The following is a 21,671-nucleotide window of genomic DNA, read 5'->3' on the forward strand; positions in this document are numbered from 1 at the left end:
TATTTTTGCTTCAGGGAATGTTTTCTTCTCAACTCATTCCTTGCCTTGTTATAATATATGATTTTAAACTTATTTAAAATTACAAATTTAAAATATTTGCCCAACAAATAATGTTCTGGAAATCAAGTCAAGGGTATTCAGTCTCCTTTCTGAACCTTTCTTTTCATAATATAATCAATCTGTCATAAAAAAATGCCAAAGCTATTCTGAAAATAAACATTACAGTGATTCCCATGGAAGAAGGAGTTATTGTACTGGCCTCTCCCTGTTAAAGGAAAACAGATAGATTGAGTTGGGATTGTACCATAAAGACGGTTACAAAGAGATGAGAAAGCTCAGTGATGCTGAGAATGTTGTGGGGTTGCTGACCAACAGGTATTTATCTTTTTGGATGTCACACCTCTTCTAGGACATGTGACTAGGCTGAAGTGGCAAGAACTGATGGACTTCAGACATAAAAAACAAAATGATCAGGATTCAATCCACGGATTAACCTCAGGGAGATTTAAGAACCATTAGTTCTTTATGTCATTAACTACTCTATCATGGAGCCATAACCCTATTTTCCCTATGCAGGTAGTAATTACTTAATGGAATGAGACTGATTTTCCAAAAAGAGAGAGAATCATAGAATCATAGAATATCCTGAGTTGGAAGGGACCCATAAGGATCATCAAGTCCAGCTCCTGGCACCACACAGGTCTACCCAAAAGTTTAGACCATGTGATTAAGTGCACAGTCCAATCGCTTCTTAAATTCAGACAAGCTTGGTGCAGTGACTACTTCACTGGGGAGCCTGTTCCAGTGTGCAACCACCCTCTTGGTGAAGAACCTCTTCCTGATGTCCAGCCTAAACGTCCCCTGCCTCAGCTTAACACTGTTCCCGCTGTTCCCTGTATGTAGAGCCAGGGTTGCCCCGTCCCAGGTGCAGGACCTGGCACTTGCCTTTGTTAAACTTCATGTGGTTGGTGATCGCCCAGCTCTCCAATCTGTCCAGATCTCTCTGCAAGGCCTTTCCACCCTCATCCGAGTTCACAACTCCTCCAAGTTTGGTGTCGTTGGCAAATTTGCTCAAAACACCTTCTAGTCCTACATCCAAATCATTTATAAAAACATTGAAGAGGACTGGCCCTAAAATGGAGCCTTGAGGGACCCCACTAGTGACCATCCACCAGCCAGATGTGGCCCCATTTACCACAACCCTTTGAGCCCTGCCCGTCAGCCAATTGCTCACCCATCGCCTGATGTTTTTGTTTAGCTGTATGCTGGACATTTTGTCCAGTAGGATCCTATGGGAAACTGTGTCAAAAGCTTTGGTGAAGTCCAAAAAGATCACATCAGCTGGTTACCCTTGATCGACTAGATGGGTGATCTTATCATAAAAGGAAATCAAATTTGTTAGGTAGGATCTACCCCTCATGAACCCATGTTGGCTGGGACCAATGACTGCATTGTCTCCCAGGTGCGCTTCAATAACTTCAAGGATCATCCTCTCCATAATTTTACCAGGCACTGACATGAGACTGACAGGCCTGTAATTGCTAGGGTCTTTCTTACCCGTCTTGAAAATTGGCACAACATTTGCCAGCTTCCAGTCCCCTGAGACCTCTCCAGATTCCCAAGATCGTTGAAAAATAATTGAGAGAGGTCCTGCGATGACGTCAGCCAGCTCTTTAAGCACCCTGGGATGAATCCCATCCGGACCAATGGACTTGTATGGATCCAGGTGGAGCAGCAAATCCCACACACGTTCAGGGTCAGTTGGGAGTTTGTCATTCTCACTGTCATGGTCCTCCAGCTCAGGGCACCCTGGGTCCCGAAGCCCATCATCAGTGTTGAAGACAGAGGCGAAGAAGGCATTAAACGTCTCTGCTTTGCCTATGTCATTGTCTGTGAGGAGACCTTCCCCGTCTAGTAGCTGACCTATGTTTTCTTTGGTTCTCCTTTTTCTGTTCACATACCTAAAAAAACCTTTTTTATTGCCTCCCACAGACATGGCCAGTTTCAACTCTAGTTGGGCTTTGGCCACACAAATTTTCTCCCTAGAAGGTCATAATGGGTTAAGTACTGAAGGGATATACATGCTTTTAGGTTTAGAGATTATATTGTTGCTGCTTGTCAAAATTTGAAATGTACTGTGATTTGTTAATCAGTTCAAGTAACACTTACGCCTGTTTATGTGGGAAAAACAAACTTTTTATTTATTTATTTATGTACTTTTAATGGAAAACCAGCACGATAGAAAAACAAAAGTCTTCTATCAAAACTGAAAAACAACAGCTCACCTCTGAGCTGTAGACAGGAGGTGACTGGACAACGAAAGTGAGTGAGGAAGTTGTCCAGCTGCTAAGTCCTCCTTTCTCATTTAGTTTCATTGACAACTCAAGTTATTTTCTCAATAGCTATTGGACTGGTACATCAGGAGCCGATCTGAGACATGGGATTCTTTATGCCAAGTTCTCAGCATCCATTTGGTAGGAATTTAGAGGTGTTATCTTGGTTTCAATGTCCATTGGCAATTAGAGTGTTAGCAGAGCCCATTAACTGGAGGATATGAAGCACACATTCTGGTTTAGTTTCACTAGAGCCTATGCATCATCTTCATAAGGGTCTTCAAAAAAAAAAAAAAAAAGAGAATGACTCATGTAGCCTGAAGGTATCAAATTTCTTTTTTGTGACTGAGCTTTTTGAGAAGCCGACAGGGAAACCCAGTTCGTGAGACAATACAAAGAGACTGTATTAAGCAAGAATAAATAGAATTCATTTGAAAACTGCACTCTCTATCTAAAGTAAAATACTCATGCAGACACATCCTGAGTCTCTTGACCTCTGAGTAACTTAGTTATTTTGCTTTGTTTTAAAATTTAAAGAATACACTAAATCACACAATAATTGCAATATTTGTATTTCTTTCAGTCATTTAATATCTAATGAAGACTTCGGAACGTTGCCCCATGTGTTCTGAAAACAGAAAATAGTTTTCACAAGAAGAACATTTCTTTCACAAAAAGTTGCACTACAAAAGAATATGTGACAGTTGTAAAATATGTCATTGAGATAATCCTAAATAATGCACTATTTCACACTTTTAATAGCATAAAAATAATAAGAAAACACACCTCACTGACTAAATGCTTTATTTCACTAGCTGTCTAATACAAAGTGTTTAATGAAAATATTACTTTTTGCACAACATAGAACACAAAAATAATCAACATCACTCAGCTTAAATCACAAGTCCGAGACCTTTTTATTACTATTTTATGTAATCTATTCCTTGGATCTTGCAATAATCTGTTCTTATATAATAAATACTTACAGAACATCAACTAGATCATCTTGATATTTGAAATAATAGAAATGCATTGAAGGTTCATTATCAGTGATCCAATTTCTAAATTTAGTTCAGAAGCAACTGCTGCCTCACTGGGGACATCAATTAACTTGCAGGAAGGCACATGGTTCCTGGAGTTATTGCTCACATTATAGTAACATTTGCTATACCCTAGTGGGATCTGTTAACCTCCAAAACACTTGCTGATTTATCCTGGAGTAAAGAACCTCTGGTTTGTGAACTGAGCTGTATGGGTCTATTTCCAGATCTGACCTTACATATGGATGTTTTTGTATATAAAAAATACTCTAAAAACATATATCAAAAATACAATAATGTTTTTGTATATAAAAGAGAAAATGTGATTAATATCTAAGTGTTTCAGGTCAAATGAAGCCAGGTTATCTAGTCCTCTGAACTGTGAAATAGGATGCTAGAAGTCCTCCTGAAGGCTGTAGGTAGACAAAAACATCTCAGTCTTCAGGATAATATACTGGGTGATTACCGTTAATAAAGAGCAATATCTAAGTCCTGCCAATAACCTAATCTCCTCCAGAGTCTTAGGAAATTAATTTTTTGAGATAAACTGAAGAGGTCATATTTTGGCAATCCTTATCATAAACTCAAAATTGTAGGAAAAAAAAAATAATCCTTAGAGTCACTATTATTGTAAAGAAGGAAAAAACTCTTCTGAACATGTGGGTATGCTGATCCTGCTATGATATTAGTGTCTACAAAAGATTCAAGATGATTTTATACCTTTTTTTTTTTTTTTTAACGTCATAGGTTGTTCTTCTCAGTATAGTGTTCTCTGACTATCCAAAGCAGGTTTCAGAGGAAGCTGGGGAGAAGAGAAAAAAAATAAAACATTTAACACCTTTTCTTTTTTTTTTTTCCCCAGGGGTAAAAAACAAAAATTAATTCCTGAAAGCTTTAGGAAAGCTCCCTCATGCTCACATGCATTAAACTCAAGAGAAACTAGTGTAGTACTTTCTGCATGCTGAGAATAACACAGGCAATTCCTCTTTTTCTCTGGACATCTAGAGGAAAGAGTGAAGATGAGCTTTTTGTGTGGCACCCAGACTTAACCGCTTAGAATAATTATCATGGAACATATATTTCTAATATATACTTCCCTATTCCCTAAGAATAATAATGATCATCCTTTTATTTATTTATTTATTTATTTATTTATTTATTTCCACAGAATCTGGAAAACAGCATACCTGTAAAGTATGCAACTGCACGTTATGAAGCGTCCTGGTGAGAGAGAGTGTGTACCACATCAGTTCACTGTTTTTAACTCTTCTCATTGATACCTTATTTCTAGGCTGTACTAAACTCAGAATTACAAATAAATACTGTGTTTCACATCATCTATATAAATTTGGAAATCACTACTTTATTAAGGAAGTTTGTATGTATTCATACAATAGAGGTATAGTTTTACAAAATCCTGTTTGATCAGGCAAAAATCTTTAAATGTGAAAATACTTATTTTTCTTTCCTTTTAAGTGTTTTATTATTCCCTTTTGGGGTCTTTCCAAAAGGGTAGAACACATGCATATCTTTTATGAGATGTGATTCCCAAGCCTGAATAATATTGTCATAACATTGTTCTCAATGCTGTCTGTTGAGAAAGGGTAACTATCATATTTCTAATTGATATTCCTTCTTTTATATATCCAAAAATTTCACCTGGCCATTTCACTGCAACATTGCACTCAAAAGTGATGTAGTGATGATTAGTCAGGATGACCTCCTAATTGCTTTTCTGAATCACTTCTCTACCATCTGGTAGGTATAATCAGCATTCGTTGTTCCAAATATATGCCCTTGTGCTTGGCTCTAGTTCTTTTGGATTAATATTTATTAATTAAGATTTGCTGAACATTTTGAAATTCTTGGAGAAAAGAATTGTATTTACTCCATAGGTTACTCTACAGGACAGTGCATTACTAAATGTAACTGATATGCTGAATAAAATGGACTTTATAAATTCTAAATATTTCTCTTTTTAACAAATTTTTAATATTTTTAACAAATATTTTTTTTAAAAGGTTACATCAGGTGGCAACAACTCAGTGCAGCTGTATCAATAACGGCATTGCTTTCAAAGTAATGAGACTGAATATTGTAGGTATTTGATGAATATTGATGTTAATACAGTTAAGCAAATTATATGAAACAAAATGAAAATAATATTATGCTAGGGCTTAGTTGTATGATCTTTCACTTGTGTTTTCAGCACCTTGGTTTTCTGATTTCCCTTAACGTAATCAGCTTTATGTACCACTATATGTAATCAGCTTTATGTACCACTATAGATCAGATCAGATACCTGTAGGCATAACAGGAGGGTCAGTTTATAGCGAAAAATATTTATTTTTCAAATTAACAGCAAGACAGATATGATATTAAAGATGGTTCCAAGACACTTTTTTTTTTTACTTTTTTTAAAATCTGGATTTCAAACATAAATTCTGAAGATGAACAATTTAAAAAAAAAAATATGATCTGGCATTAAGGGTGGGCACCTGGATATGAAATTCAGCTCTGGATCTGGGAGATGGGATTCCTACCCATAGCTTAAGAGTGTTCTTCAATGGAAATTGGAAGTCCAAGTTTATATAGTTCTGCCTTTTCCTTTACATAAGCACCAGGAAGCAAAATAGTCCTGAAAGTCTTGAAAGGAATATAATTATACATAACTGACCTTAAACATCCAGACTGCTTTCAGTAAATTAAAGGAAAAGTAAAACAATGTTATTTTCATCTTCCTTTTCTTGACACTTCATTTTCTCTGGAGAAAACTCTAAATAAAGTATGTAACTGTGTCTCACTGCTGTCTTTGAGTAATCTTTATGCTCATACTGTTTTTCATCAGGTTGGACTACAAAATAAAAGTTACGTGGGGACATTGACATTTCTAGTACATGGAGAAATAGTTATGCATTTATAGAATTGCATGAATTTTAGTCACATCAATCTGTTCTAGATACTACTGGATTTCATAATCATGTTTTTAATACTTATTCTCAAGTTTGCTAGTGAATGGGTATGAAATGAAGAACAGAAGAACAAACATCATCCTTCTGAAAAAGCTGAAAATTTAAATCTCAGATGTTATTCAGGAAAAGTTAAATGACAGTCTTTCTCTTCTTGTGACTTGGGACAAATTTTCTTACCAAAATCAAGAAATTAAATGTTTTCTGTATGATGAGGCAAGTGAAGAGCAAAATGGTGCTACTAAAACAGAGAACTATATTAGATGCTTTTATTAGAAAATAAAAGACTAAATTACTAAATGGGACAATAGGGAGTAGATGTAGTTTTGAGTTTAGGGAATAGTCACTGCCCTTAGTATGGAAAAAACATTGAATTACAAATGCAGAACTTTTACCCTTCTCTCAGTTCCCTACATGCACCTGAAAAAACAACAACAATATAATTTTACATTAAAAAATATTGTTTTCAAGTGGTATATATTGTAGTCACCAGTCTGAAATTTCTGTAAATGTCTGTAAAAAAGAACTGATAAAGGTGAAAAAAAAAAAAAAGGATTAAAGAGAAAGATGGGGAATTGGAAAGAATAAAAGTTGGAAAGAGATCAAGAGATCACTGAAAAAAATCCAGACTTCATGAGCTTTACATTACTAATAACAGCATCAACAACAGTTTGATTTTTAGCCTCCCTCATGTGTGAATATCAAACTAATCTACTCTGAAAAAAAAAAATGCTTTTTGTTATGACCAATAAATTATTTAGCACTGTGCATCATAATTTTAGATAGGATTTACATGAGGTGAAAAGCGTCCATTAAAATAGCAAATCTTTTCTCACCGAGAGAATGCCATAGTTGAAATTATGCTCAGTCATTCAGTGAGAACTTTGCTGAACTTCTCCAGCACTTTACTAAGCCTTGCTAGAGATCTTGCTAAAAAATTTGCAAAGAATTTGTATTGTGAAGTTACTGGGATAGTCATGCTTAGACCTACATCTATGCTTACACACTTTGCTCCACGGCACATTTAAGTTGATATATCATTATTTCTGTACTCACATCTTTTTCATATTTCTATTGGACTCATCTCTTGAATTAAATCATGTGTTTTCAATCCTATTAGCTGGTAAATTATCTATCTACAGCTTATGATTTTAAGTATTTTGACAGCTAAAAATAATTGTGTTCATTTCATAAATTTATCACTCCTTTTCAGCCACGTAAGTACATTTCAATTAGCTTTTTATGGAACTGCTGAATTGCAAATCCTTTTCAAATTAAAGAGAATGGTCTACCATTTCAATTCATTCTATAGTGATAATTTCATTGATTTGACTTAATACACATGTAAGCCCAAACGTATTTGCATACAAAATGCCACAAGGCCTGGAGGCCTAATACAAACAATTAGTTCAGTGTTTTTATCTCCTGGTAGCACAGGGCTTCCACACAGCAAGTTATTTTGGCAACCTTATAGTTCAATATGTGTCATGCAAGTGAGAAAACCCTATTTTCTCTGTGGTTAAGTACTGAAAAAAAACATTTTTGGATTTTGTCCATACACTCAGCACTGCTGCCCAGTTGTTGATACTGCACATCTCGGGATAACCAACAACAGCATACCATTGACACTGTGGATGGCTTCCATTTAAATCCCTTCATTTGGATTTTATTAGAACGGTACTGAGAACAGGAAAGTGGTTTAGCATAAGGAGCATTAGTGCCTGGATTTTTTAGCCACAGAAGTGATATTAACTCTAATGGGAACTGCAAATCCCTTGCATCTTGTTACAGTCTTCAGTGATTTGCAGTGACTGCTACTCATATCTTATATTTTTCACTCTGTTTTATTTTCAGATTAGAGTGGTTTGGTGTCTGATGGTGATATACAGTCAGTGAACACACTCTGCAAGCAGTCGTCATGCTCAGCTTCATCAGAGCTTTGCCATGAACATTAACCCTGCTCCTGGAGCATGCTCAGCTGGGTTAGATGCACAGGGCTATTCCGCACATCTGTTATCTGACGACACGCAAGAGACTGACAGGTTTGGGGAACGTAGATCACTTGGCTAGTGCCATAAAGAAGTCTTGGGGTCACAATGGGGAAGGGAAGGTTTGAACTGAAAATGTGAGTGAGGGATACCAAACATTCACCCAGGGCTCTGATGATAGGAGAAGTGTCTACAGAAATATTTCTGCTGATTATATTCAGCTGACATCTGGATTCTGTTTTAGCATAAAGATGTATTTCTTGTGTGACCTTGGAAAAGACATCTCAGATAAAAATGCTGCCCCATTGAAGCTGACTGTAAAATATCCATTCATTTCAATGTATTATAGTGTGAATAGGGAGTGCTATAGACTGACTTGGTTAGTTCATGTGAAGTACAAATATAACTCCAGGGGGCAAAATAGTGCTAGTATGGCACTAATGTAGTATTATAAATGTTGACAAATAAAATAACTTTAGTTGGTGAGTAGAAGCTCTGAATGATTAATATTTTTGTTCATTTTATAACAGCTGGCATTTCTCCAATACTCTTTCCTCAATAGCCCTTGTATGAATCTATTGTCACTACATTAAAATAATTATCCATAACTGAGCCATTTTGGCATGCAGAATAATGCAATCTGCATTTAAAATGCAAGCTAATTAAAAAACATTTTGTACCTGTAAGGTTTGCTCAGTGACATTTCCATAGTGGAGATCTTCATGTTGTTTTAATCACAAATGATGATCACTACAACTCCAGAGAGAGAACCAGCTGGCTGGGAAAGCACATGGAGCTACATGGCAAAAGAAAGTACTTGCCAAACTGCACAAAATCCTTGGTAGGAAAGCAGAAAGGGGAAGAAGAGAAATACATAGAAGGTTAAAAGTGACAGATAGAATAAAAATAAGTGGATAAGCTTGATGGTGGCAGTGAAAATACCAGCTATGGCTTTAACATGAAAATTATGAAACTATGAAAAATAAGGGCAGCTGCCTCATAACACAAGGTATGGTGGGCTTGGTGGTGGAGTCACATTTCTTGATTTCCTTGTATCTCGTTCTAGTTCAGGTAGTCCACAAAAATCTGTGTATTTGTTAGATATAGATAAGGTGAAGTGTTGAACAGTGACTTTTACAACTACTAAAACAAACACAGTTTACCATTTTTACCTACTTTTTTTTTTTTTTTTTGGAAACAAGTCAAAGAGCAAATACAGTACTCTGTATCTGATTTCCCTACTGAAAACAGCCCTGTAGTCTGCTTGTCTGCTTTTCTGCATTAAGCTCATAAAATACTCTCTTTTCCTCTGTTTTGAAAAATTCATTTATTCTCTGAAAGCCCACTGGAGAAAGCAGGCTTTCATACAAGAGCTGCTCAGACAGACTGTGATTTCCAGTAGATACAACAGTGTTAACCCAAGAAAAAAAAGCACAATTTGGCATTTTGAACAACATTTTTCACAGAAATATATGCAGGCACAACCATCAAACAAAATTTTGAATTCCCCCAAATTAGAACATAATTTGTGTCTTGACCTTAATCCACCTGAGGGATTTTATTCCATTTCTGTTTCTGAAACATCATTTCTGACCCTTTTGACAATGGTGCTGTCTTTCTTTTCTGCCCCCCTTACACAGCGGCCCCAAGGGGAAAAAAAAAAAGGCAAACCAAGAAAAAAAAACAAATAAATGAAAGAAAGAGAGAAAGAGAGAGAGAAAGAGAGAAAGAGAGAGACAGGAAAGAAGGAAAAGAAAGAAAGAAAGAAAGAAAGAAAGAAAGAAAGAAAGAAAGAAAGAGAAAGAAAGAAAGAAAGAGAGTAAACCCTAATCAAACAATTATTCTTTTTTTTTCTTTACACATGAATCTTATGTTTTAGGATGATACATAGCAACAAATAATCGGACTTTTTCATTCTTCCCCCAAAAAATAAAACAAAACAAAACAAGACAAAACACACACACACACACACACACACACAAAGCTCTCAAAAAATAAAAATAAAATTAAATAGTAGTGTACTAGAATTAAGTGAGCAGTAAGATAAAAAAAAAAAAAGGAAAAAAAAAAAGAAAAAAGAATGGGAATATTACCTTACCCACTAGACAGAACATCTGCTCACAATTTCTTTGGAAGGTCAAATTCTGAGTTAAGTACTGTGAAAGACTGTTTATATCACGCTAGGTAGCCACATGTGCATCTAAACAAGTAAGCATAATCAAATCTCATGCCTTAACAAACAGATTGCATAAAAAGTTGGGATATAATTTTATAGGTGAAATATTTCAATCTGCTGTAGTAGGTATAAGCAAAACCAAAAGTATTAATGTACTGTTACAAGTTATGGATCCTCTGCTTGGCCTTCATGCATTGTTAATGCACTGTGTTTATTATATATCCCATTAAATTTTATAAACAAATCCTTTTGTTTCCCTTGGTAAAAGGAAGTAAGTCCATCATTAGCTTAATTAATATACGTTTATTGCTGTTTGTCTATAGCTAAGTTAATGAAACATTTGGCAATGGAAATTCTGTGATGACATTGAAATGATCACTCGCTACTGGGGAACTTTAAGACAGAAAAATAAAACAGAAAAATATCCATCTCAACAGTTCTGTTACACATACTCGCTGGTATCTTTCCACTTCTGAAACATTGCTGGCAATTTCCTTGCCAATCACTTAGCATTTTAGAGTTTCAAGTAAACTTTTCTGTATTTACCTTGGGATTCTTTATATATTGAAGCATAATAATGAAGATGAATCATTTAAAAATATTTATACTAACAGTCCTTGTCAGACATCATAAAATTTTGATTCTCTGATATATAATAGTAATATCAGTCTTTGTATTACACAACCATTTGTTCCAAAAAAAACAAGAACATAATATCTGAAAACAGATAATATGAAGTTTTTTTGTTGTTTTCGTTTGTGTTTTTTTTTTTTTTTTTTTTTTTCCCAAAGAATCATAGAATCATTGAATGGTATGGGTTGGAAGCAATTTTAAAGATCATCAAATTCCAACCCCCATGCCACAGGCATGGACACCTCCCACTAAATCAGGTAAATCAGGTTGCTCAAAGCCCCATCCAACCTGGCCTTGAACACTTCCAGGGATGCGGCAACCACAGCTTCTCTGGGCAAGCTGTTCCTGTGCCTCACCACCCTCACAGTAAAGAATTTCTTCCTTATATCTAATCTAAATCTACCCCTGTCTAGTTTAAAGCTGTTACTCCTTGTGCTGTCATTACATTCCCTGATGAAGAGTCTCTCCCTAGCTTTCCTGTAGGACCACTTTAGCTATTGGAAGTCTGCTATAAGGAGTCCATGGAGCCTTCTTTCCTCTTCTTAAAGAAAAAAAAAATCAATAAACTCAATAAACATATTTTCAGTTTTATCAGTTTACAGCCAATAGCTCAGAGTTTCTTATTTTTTTTAAAAAACCACCAAAATTATCTGCTTTAATTTAAAGATTATATATTTCTTCTGGTCTCTCAGCCATCTTCTGCTTAGACATCAAACTGGAGAGTGCAAAGAGTATGTAGCAATGAGACCCAGGGCTGGTTTGGGAGATGATGCTCGCTGAATTTTACTGAAATGATGAATTATTGACATTAGAGAAAACACAAACACCCACTAACTAACAAATAATTTCATGAAATGATATCAAGCATGTGATGTGTTCAGAAGACAGAAACAGGCTAATGTGAAACTGGAGTTTTTGTAAAAATACATCTCCCAGGCATCTTTTTGCAGTTACTGCAGTAGAAAATCTACAAATGTCAATACCAGAAAACTGATCAGAACAAACCAGATGTTCTCCATTCATCTGGTTATTGGTTTTGCATTGTACTCTGTGAGATCTTTGGAAAAAAAAATGACATTATAAAATTTAAAAGTAATTGAGGACAAATATGCTAGGATTCAGGATTTTTGCTTCCCTGAGACCTGTGTGCAGTTTAATAAATGAAATACCACTCCTACATTATTATTAACATACAATATAACCACATTATTTATATTGGTTATTAATACATAATTTATGAAAATGTGTAACAAGTCATTATTAATGAACCATGTATGTGTGTCTGTATTTATACATACATATCTTTTTGGAATTCTACTTCCAATAAATGCAGTATAACTAGTATTTGTTGCTGTTGCAGTTAAAGCCTGTTATTTATTTATTCATCTGCCTATCATGTCTCCATCTATTGTTCACCCCACAGCATATTTCAAGGCAGTTTGTATCCCTTGCTAATTTCAGTTTTATCTGCTTGTCTTTGGCTGTCTGATCTGAGCATTTTATTTTTAATTGCAGTTAAATGGCTCTTTTCTCAAATCCAGTATAATATGCAGTATGATGAATAAGTAGTAGTAGTAAAGTAGTACACTGATGGTAGTGGTCCTGCTGAAAGATTTTGTAGGATTTGTTTTATGGGGTAAAGACTTTTCTAATTATATTTCAAAAAAAAAAAGGAAAATACAATATTAATATTTAGATGTGGTATTTAAATTATGTGAGTTTTCAACTTTATTTTTTTTCCTCCAAAGATTAAATGTCTATTTGAGATTTTCCACACATTTTTTTATTTTGCTCCTGTAAAATACAGTTGAACTTCTCTTCATGAAGTCACTGTTTTTAAAATGTTATTAATTTCTATGATCATTAAAGCATAAAATTAAAGATTTAAGTATAGCTTATCAACAGCCACACTGGTCAGTTTAAGTAACGCACTCTTAAATCTTCCCCAAATTCTTCTTAAAGATTTTAATTTAATCTCAGCTTTTCCCAGACTGCTATTTGAATTGATTTTCTAAACAGATCAGCTTCTTCAAAATGTCTCCCCCTCCTAAACTAAGCACTATATACTTTGTATTGAGAGCTACAGTACAATAATATTTCTTAATTGGATCAGAATCTCTCTTAATCCATTAAATGGATTCTAAAGACAAAGAGGGATCCTGGGTCCCATTACAGCTGCTTAAAGACCATTTCAAATGGAGGTGATCTCTACCAGTTTGATGTGTCATCAATAAAACATTCATTCTTATTTATAAACTAAGAATATTCAACTATTCATATTTCAAAAGAATAATTCATTGCTAAATCTATATCTGTATTATCTGGTTGTATTATTTTTTTTCCAAGACATTAAATAATCTTATTTTATCTTTTAACTGCCCCGTTGTTATGTTCATCTCATCACATATTGTGATTTCTGTCTGTAGTTCAAATATAGGTGTTAATTTTCTTAAACTAATAAACAAAGAAAAGCACTTTTGAAAATATGGTTCCATCTGGAGTAAATATAATAACAAAATAACACAACAAATCTAATTTTCAATATAGATATTCAGGATGTATAATTAGTATTAGTATAATTGCAAGGAATAGCAAGTATAAATTGAGAAGGATGTCCTGTTTGACGGTTACCTGAAAAGTTATTTTCTTTTTAAAGAGAACAGTAAAAAAGTAATAGCTTTAATAACTGGGTAACTACTTTCAATTATTTGATAAATATCAATAATATGCTAATAATTTTCAAAATATATATCGGACAATACCGAATCATATCTCAAAACTTCTTTGGGTATTATGGGTATTAGCTATGATGATCAGTCAGATAAGGTTGACACCTTAATATATTTTCCCATTTAGATGCTGAGAAAACATTAGGTATAGATAAGGATAGTAAAGGTAGTTCACTTTCAGATGTTTCTACTCAATGAATATGGTTCTAAGTATGTATTATGTACAGAACTTATACTGTTAAAAAACAGATTCCTTAGAAATGTTCACTTAGTGTTATATAAATATTCAAGGAAACACACAATTTATTTATATTTGCCATCTCAATCTCAGTTTTGGTACAGAGGATAAAATATACAGATATGTAGATAGCATCGGTGTGCTACCAGAAAGAACAGCCACTAGCTGTTTCCTAATATTTTTCACTTTGATGAATGCATTGAGGGAAGGATGCTTTATTGTTAGAAGACAAATTCTCCTAATGCTCTAACAGAGAATGAAAGGAGATTGCTGAGCTTTGTCTTTCCATTCAAATAGGAAACAAAAACTACCAAGAGTTTGCAAGCTAATAGTTACTGAACTGCAATCCGAACTTTAGCCATGTTTCTAGATAGTCCTCTGCAGCAAATCTCCAACATTACGTTTATGCCACAAAAAAGTTGACTTCCCCTCCACAAAGGATAAGGATAACATAATGGTTTGAGAAAGAGCGTGTTAAGGGAGAATGGGGGAGAATAGTTTTCATTCTTTTTATCAGTTTCTGAATCCTAGTCGTATTTACAGATAAGTTCAGCAAGGAAATCCCTAGATTTTTATGTCGAGATCAGCAGGTAATTGTCTTTCTCTGACCAGTGTCTCAGAAAAACAACAAACAACAACAACAAAAAACTTTAGAGCCATCATTCAGAGTTCAGACCACCTAGCAGTTACACTGGTGTGTTTTGTATCTGCCAGTACTAGCTGACATGAATGTGCTATGTGTATATATCCAAAAATAGCTGCTGGGGATTTATATTTACACTGAGTTTCCTTAACTCCCTGGCTGGAATTTTGAAAGCCAGCTTTATCCTGCAAGAGACTGATTGCTTTGCAAGGCAAAGCTGGTCTTTCATATGTATGTGTACATGTACTGTGTATGTCTTCAGACATTCTACAGTAACAGTGTTTTCCTCTACATTTCTCTGGAAAATGAAAAATGATGTAAGCCTAATCCAATGGTGTCACATATCTGGCTAGAAATTTGTATTCTTTCCTATTTTTGTATTAATTTCATTAATCTCTGCAGGTTTGTGCCAAATAATTGCTAAGATTGCATTAACAATGGCCTTACTTCTTATTTATACTGCACCAGTGCAGAAAATATAAAAGCTGAGGGAGTTTTTAACCCACATCACTTTTTGATGATGTGGGTAAAGTTGTCAAGCAATGGCAAAGGGGGAGTTCAGAAATTGGATGCAGCCAGCAAGGAAGTAGCATTGTAACAGTTCTGTGGAGTTTTCAGTATAAGTTAAAAGACATGAGACCAACACTGTTTCCTTCAGACATAGTAGAATGAATTAATGACTGAGTTAACATGGGAACTGAATGTGAAATGGCCATGGCTTGGCAACCCATGCTCAATAAAACACCCAGGGAACTGTTCCAGCCTTGTTGATGTGGAAAATACATAGGAATATCTTTGAGGTGTTCTCCACCTTAGAAACAAGGGTAGATTTCATGACAAAAAGAGGAGTGTCCTTACATGGGGAAAAGTAGAATTATGCAGAATTTTTAGGATCAAAGCATCCCTTAAATTTGAACAAAGCAGCATTTACTAGAACTGAGAGATAAAGATGTTATAATGGGCGACATGAATGACTGAATTGGTCTGGACTAAAGAAATGAAACTATGCATAATACAATTAGGGTAGATGTTGCAAGAACACCTGAGCACTGGATATCTCCAAAAGCGTAACAATTGTGAATGTGTAGAATTCTCTCTTCATGCTTACTTCCACAGCAAGAATTTTTCGTTTTCTGCGTCACTTATTACTGCATCTGTAGGAGGACCAGTTTTACATTTTCTTTGTATTTCTCTGAAGTCTTTAAACAACACCTTTAAAATATCAACTCAGGTCCTGACATCAGCACAGAGCTTAAGAAGGACAAATTCTATCTAACAAAGGGTATGAGATTTCAGAAAGCCTCAGCAAATTTTGTGTAGCATGTAGTCAAATTGTTTTTGTTATGGCAGGCTTTTCTCTTTTCTTTAGGTGGTATTCATTTTAACATTTATTTTTGTTTTACAGTACTCTGTATTTTTAGCTGTTAAGTTCAGACATTAGTCTTTCACCAAGGTTTTTTGATGTGGCTATACTTAAGCACATCTGAGTGATTATTTACAGTTTTTAGTAAAGCCCAAACCTTTGGAGGCATGCTCTAAAATGGGAAAACAACTTTAATATGTCCCTTTTGACTAGAACTTTGGAAATAAAATTTGGGTAGTAAAAAATAATTCCAACCATTGCAATTTTGCAGCATTTTACCCAAAGTACTGTGCTCTTACTGGTACAAAACTGTAAAATTCTTGCATTAGACTTTTGAGAATTTATATTGAGAGTGCAATCAAAACAGCTTTGAACAAACTATTTACAGCAATTCCAGTACATGTAAAGTTAACCATAGGTTATCTTTAAACCTTGTTTTTCTATCTTGCTTTTACTTTGTTGATAAATCCAGCCTCCAACAAGCAGCTGAAAAGAACTGGGAAAAGTATATTGAAATGATATCACTAGTACTTACTGCTGCATTTTTTTGAGAATCTCATTCGCACACATGCAACTTTTGTGGATCTGTTATCAGTAACTTTGCTACTAAATTGAAATTTACAAGAATAAATCTTTATTGTTTTGCTTCTTGACCCCTTCTGGCCTGTACAGCTTTTAAAGCGAAAGAAAGATTGCCCTGCTCTTATAAACAGTATTTATATTGAGTTTATTTTACCTTTTTCTGCATCTTAGCTCAGAGCACTACTATCTAAAGTGCACATATTTGTGAATGTGTGAAGTTTATTATTAAGATATAGAACTATTTATATACTGGTTCTCTCACTTTATTTCTAAAGCTTAAATTTTGAATCAACTTCTATCTCACAAAATTATGCTGTTAAACACTACATACGTTCTTATCATTCACCCAGAGCATTTATTTACCAGATAAATTTTTTCTAACATTTGAAATTAGACATAACACACTGAGACTTACGCAAGATGCAACCACATTTTTCTGCAAAGATAATCTATATTTATGCAAATAAAATGATTTGAGTATCAGACAAGTTTAATCACTTTATATGAAAAAGTGTTCATGCAACAGCATAATATCCTTTAAGAACAGCACTACCTATTTCTCAGAATTAAAAAATAAAATAAAAATGAAAATGGCGTTGAGTTTAAAGTTTTGTAATATAATATTAAAGCATAAGTTTGTGTGATTTTACTAAACCAGTGCAACCTTGTAAGGCAAGAAAAAAATATGTGCATTCCAGTGACTTTGTAAGAGGGTCTTAACTTAACAGTTCATAGCAACTGGTGAACATGATTTTGTCCTTCTTTATTTTATTTTATTTTATTTTATTTTATTTTATTTTATTTTATTTTATTTTATTTTATTTTATTTTATTTTATTTTATTATTTTATTTTATTTTATTTTATTTTATTATTTTTTTTTTTCTTTATGATATTGGTATCTTAAAAAAGTCACTGGACAGACTCCCATAAAGATCCATTTTCTATCTCTGTCTCATAACTTCTGATGTCTGACCTTGACACCTAAGTACAGTCAGACAGGACAGCCTTTAGAATAATGCTGTTCTTAGTGGGAGGACAGAAACATGGGACTGCACAAGTTATTTTATATAAATTTATATATATAAATATATATATATATTTAGTCAACCGACTCCGGCTAAGCAAGTGCAAGAATTTCAAAATATTTTTCAGTTAGAGAGAATATCCAAAGCAGATAGACAAGAACCTCTTCAGGAAAGCTGGAGAGCTCTGTGATCCTCCCATTCAGCTGTCATTGTGCAAAGATGCAGAACTAGGGTACATTAAGCACTGACATGAGGAGACATTTTTAAAAAAGCACCAAACATGAGGAGACATTTTTAAAAAAGCACCAAATGAATAGCTAGATTTAACACTGGATCATGTCCAATTATTATCATGGTTCACTTATAGGCATGGTCTGGCTTGCCTCTTTTTCATCTCGCATCCCTGGCTGCCTTTCAATCTCTCTCAATGAAGATTCCCATGAAGTAAGTGTAGGGGTACATGAACATCCCAATCTGACATCAAAATAGGGAACCACAAAAAAGTCACACTGCAGAGAGAGAGCAAAAACCGGAAGGACAGATGTCACTAATGCCAGAGGCAAGACTTCTTCAGGCAAGTTAAATCCTTTTCATAGTGTCAGCTTGACTGTAAAACACAAAGACATTGAGTAGGGCAATCTGGGAAGAAAAAAAAAATCAGGAAAATAAATCACTTTTACATGATTTGGTTACTAGTTTGAAGATGCAGAAGTGAATGAATAAGTTGTATAATGCTGGCTAAAAATTGCTTTTATGTACATTTTTGTTTGAGTGAGAAGGTGTATTTCAGAAAAATTGTCATCTTAATTTTCAAGGTGCTTGTGATGGAAAACTATACCACATCTCAATAGTCTGCATTGGGATGTAATTTGAATCCTTTGAGTTTTTCTAAGAAAAACAAGAAATGATAGGCAGACACCCTCAAAATCAAGTAGTTTGGGCAGTCAGATCTCTTACCTGGACAGCTGAAATGATAGGTTCAAAATCACTCTGTAAGCTGGGAAGAAACATGCAAAGTCTTTCTGCTTGTGTTGTTTGTCAGAACTGTAAGGGATATAAAATCATAGAATATCTTGAGTTGGAAGGGTCCCACAAGGGTCAACAAGTTCAACTCCTGGCTCCACACAGGACCACACAAAAAAATCAAACCGTATCTCTGAGAGCATTGTCCAAACACTTCTTGAACTCCCACAGGCCTGGTGTTGTGACCACTTCGCAGGGAGCCTGTTCCAGTGCCCAAGGGCCCTCTTGGGATGCTAGGAACCTTTTCCTGACATCCAGTCTGAACCTTCCCTGTTGCAGCTTCATTCCGTTCCCTTAGGTCCTCTCTGTTACCAGAGAGCAGAGCTCAGCGCCTGTCCCTCCGCTCCCCTTGTGCAGAAGCTGCAGGCAGCCATGAGGCCTCCCCTCAGTCTCCTCTTCTCTAGGCTGAACAATCCAAGTGCTTTCAGCCACTCATCATATTTCTTGCCCTCTAGACCTTCACCATCTTTGTAGCCCTTCTTTGGACACTCTCTATTAGTTTTCTGTCCTTATACTGTGGTGCCCAAAACTGCACATAGTACTCACGGTGAGACTGCACCAGTGCAGAGTAGAGCTGGACAATCACTTCCCTCAAATGGCTGGCAGTGCTGTGCCTGATGCACTCTGGGATAGTGTTGGCCTTTTTGGCTGCCAGGGCTCGCTGCTGACTCATGCTCAACTTGCTGTCAACCAAAACCCCCAGATCCCTTTCCACAGGGCTGCTCTCCAGCCTCTCACTCATCAACCCCTCCAGGGTTTCCCCTTTCCAGAACTTGATCTTTTTAAACTTCATATTGCTAGTGATTTCCCAGCTCTCTAATTTGTCAAGATTTCTCCATAGGGCCTCTCTACCCTAGATGGAACCAACAGCTTCTCCCAATTTAGCGTCATCCACAAACTTACTCAGTATACCTTCAAGTTCTATATCCAAGTCATTTATGAAAACATTGAAGAGAACTGGCCCTAAAATGGAGTCCTAGGGAACCCCACAAGTGAGTGGACACTAGCCTGATGTAACCCCATTTTCTATAACTCTTTGAGCCTGACTTGTCAGCCAATTATTCGCCCATCATATTACGTTTTTATATAGCTTTATGCTGGACATTTTATCCAGAATGATATTTTGAGAAACAGTATAGAAAGCTTTACTGAAATCGAAAAAGATAATATCAAATGGCTTCCCTTGGTCAACTAGATGGGTGACCCTGTCATAAAAGAAGTTCGTTAAGCAGGACCTTCCCCTCTTGAACCCATGTTGTCTGTGACCAGTGACCGCATTGCCCTTCAGCGGTTTTTCAGTAACTCTCAGAATAATGTTAACCATAATTTTACTTGTAAATTACTTATTTGAAAATGAGTAATTGCCTTGATATATTCCCTTTCTAAGGACATCTGCACTAAGCAGGCATCCAGAACTTTCCCTGGATGCAAATACCAAATGTTAGACAAGACAAATACCAAATATTAGATATGTATAGTAAGAAAAAAATTAATCTCTTAAAAATTAATATGTTCTGGTAATTAGCCATTCAAAAATCTTTATTGCTGAAGGAGATATTTTTTCCTTTTCTGATTAACGGGTTACATAAATATTTAAATATATCTTTTATTTATTATTATTTTTTTTTAGCAAGAATTTTACCTGATCTGCTAAGATAATGTCATTGTGTATGAATAAAATATGTAGTTCCTCTTCTTAAATATTTTATCACATCTCTAACTTGTGTGGTTATTCTGGATTTCACCACATAAAAATGTTCTATATTGCATTGCTGCAACATTTTGTACATCTTAACTTGTAAAAATACATCGTATTCTTTAAAAAGTCTAGTATTTAGTGATTGTTTTTTTGCTGCACCTCACCAGCACAACACAATTCAATCTCTCAGATGTCATGACTCTTCCAGTTTTTGAATGACATCTTTATTTTCCTGGAACATCAATCACCAGCATTTCAGAGAGTAAAACCTTCTGACCAAGCTGTCAGTCATATGTTTAACATTTCAGACCTGGGGCCTGAGAGGTACTGATCCCAGTGACAGAGGGTCACCCAGTACTTCGTATCTCACTTGGCAGATAGTTTTCAGAGCCTCATGGGGAAATCTGAAGAAGCCTATTTTACTAGGCTACTAAGAGATTATTTTACAAGAAACATGTAATGCTCAGCAGATTCAGTAATACTAAGCCAATGATTTGTGACTCCACATGCTGAACACAGCCCATGGCACTAGTGGCAGGTGGAGAAGCTCAGCTGCAAATCTCACCATAAGAAGATTCTTTGCCTCAACTAGCAACCAACTAGAGTATCTCCATTAAGGTTGTCTGATACCACAACTGTGTGGTGAGGCATGTCCTGAAAGAGGTGGACAGGAGCTTGGCACAGGTCTTTTCTCTCCTGATCAGGTTGGAAGGTAGAGAGTTGAGTAAAATCAGAAAAAACGTGGTCATTTTGTTGTGTACATAAGGGACTAAATTTCTTTCCACATCAGCTGAGCATCCTTTGCTTGAGTAACAAGTTTAAAAATATATCACGTTAAAAATGGACTGAAAACCATATGGAAATTTGAAAGGAACTATTTTTTTATGGTCAAATCATGGTCTTTGTGAAGTTATGGCTGAGTAAGTTAATTAGGTAACTGCAAATCATTTGTCTTTCACATAGTATGTGTTTTTATTTAAAGTAGGTAGAAGAGCTTATAGTTATTTCTATAAATAAAGCGAAAGGAAATATTTTGCAGAAGCAAAGACTGTTTTTGACATTTAGTGCAAGTGTTTCAGATTGTTTCTTTTAGCAATATATTGTTGCTGAAATGAGATAATTTGGCACTGACAAAGAGTGCTTTTGACTCAAGATGTAGGTTGAGGAATTTTGAAAGTAAACTCTTCTGCCTCTAATATAAGTAGGAAAATTCAAACATGATTTGAACT

General features: G+C 35.2%; 1 long non-coding RNA gene across 1 annotated transcript in view; it reads right to left on the reverse strand.

Moving 5' to 3' along the window:
• Positions 1–18,004: 18,004 nt before the first annotated feature.
• LOC121070093 overlaps positions 18,005–21,671 on the reverse strand; it is a 54,002-nt gene continuing 50,335 nt past the window's right edge. Inside the window, exons 4-5 of the long non-coding RNA XR_005819884.1 lie at positions 18,678–18,764; positions 18,005–18,359 (exon numbers count right to left, since the gene is read on the reverse strand). This is a non-coding gene — a long non-coding RNA (uncharacterized LOC121070093). The remainder of the gene's footprint in view (positions 18,360–18,677; positions 18,765–21,671) is intronic.

This window comes from Cygnus olor, chromosome 4 (genome assembly GCF_009769625.2).
Source record: "Cygnus olor isolate bCygOlo1 chromosome 4, bCygOlo1.pri.v2, whole genome shotgun sequence".
Classification (NCBI taxonomy): domain Eukaryota; kingdom Metazoa; phylum Chordata; class Aves; order Anseriformes; family Anatidae; genus Cygnus; species Cygnus olor.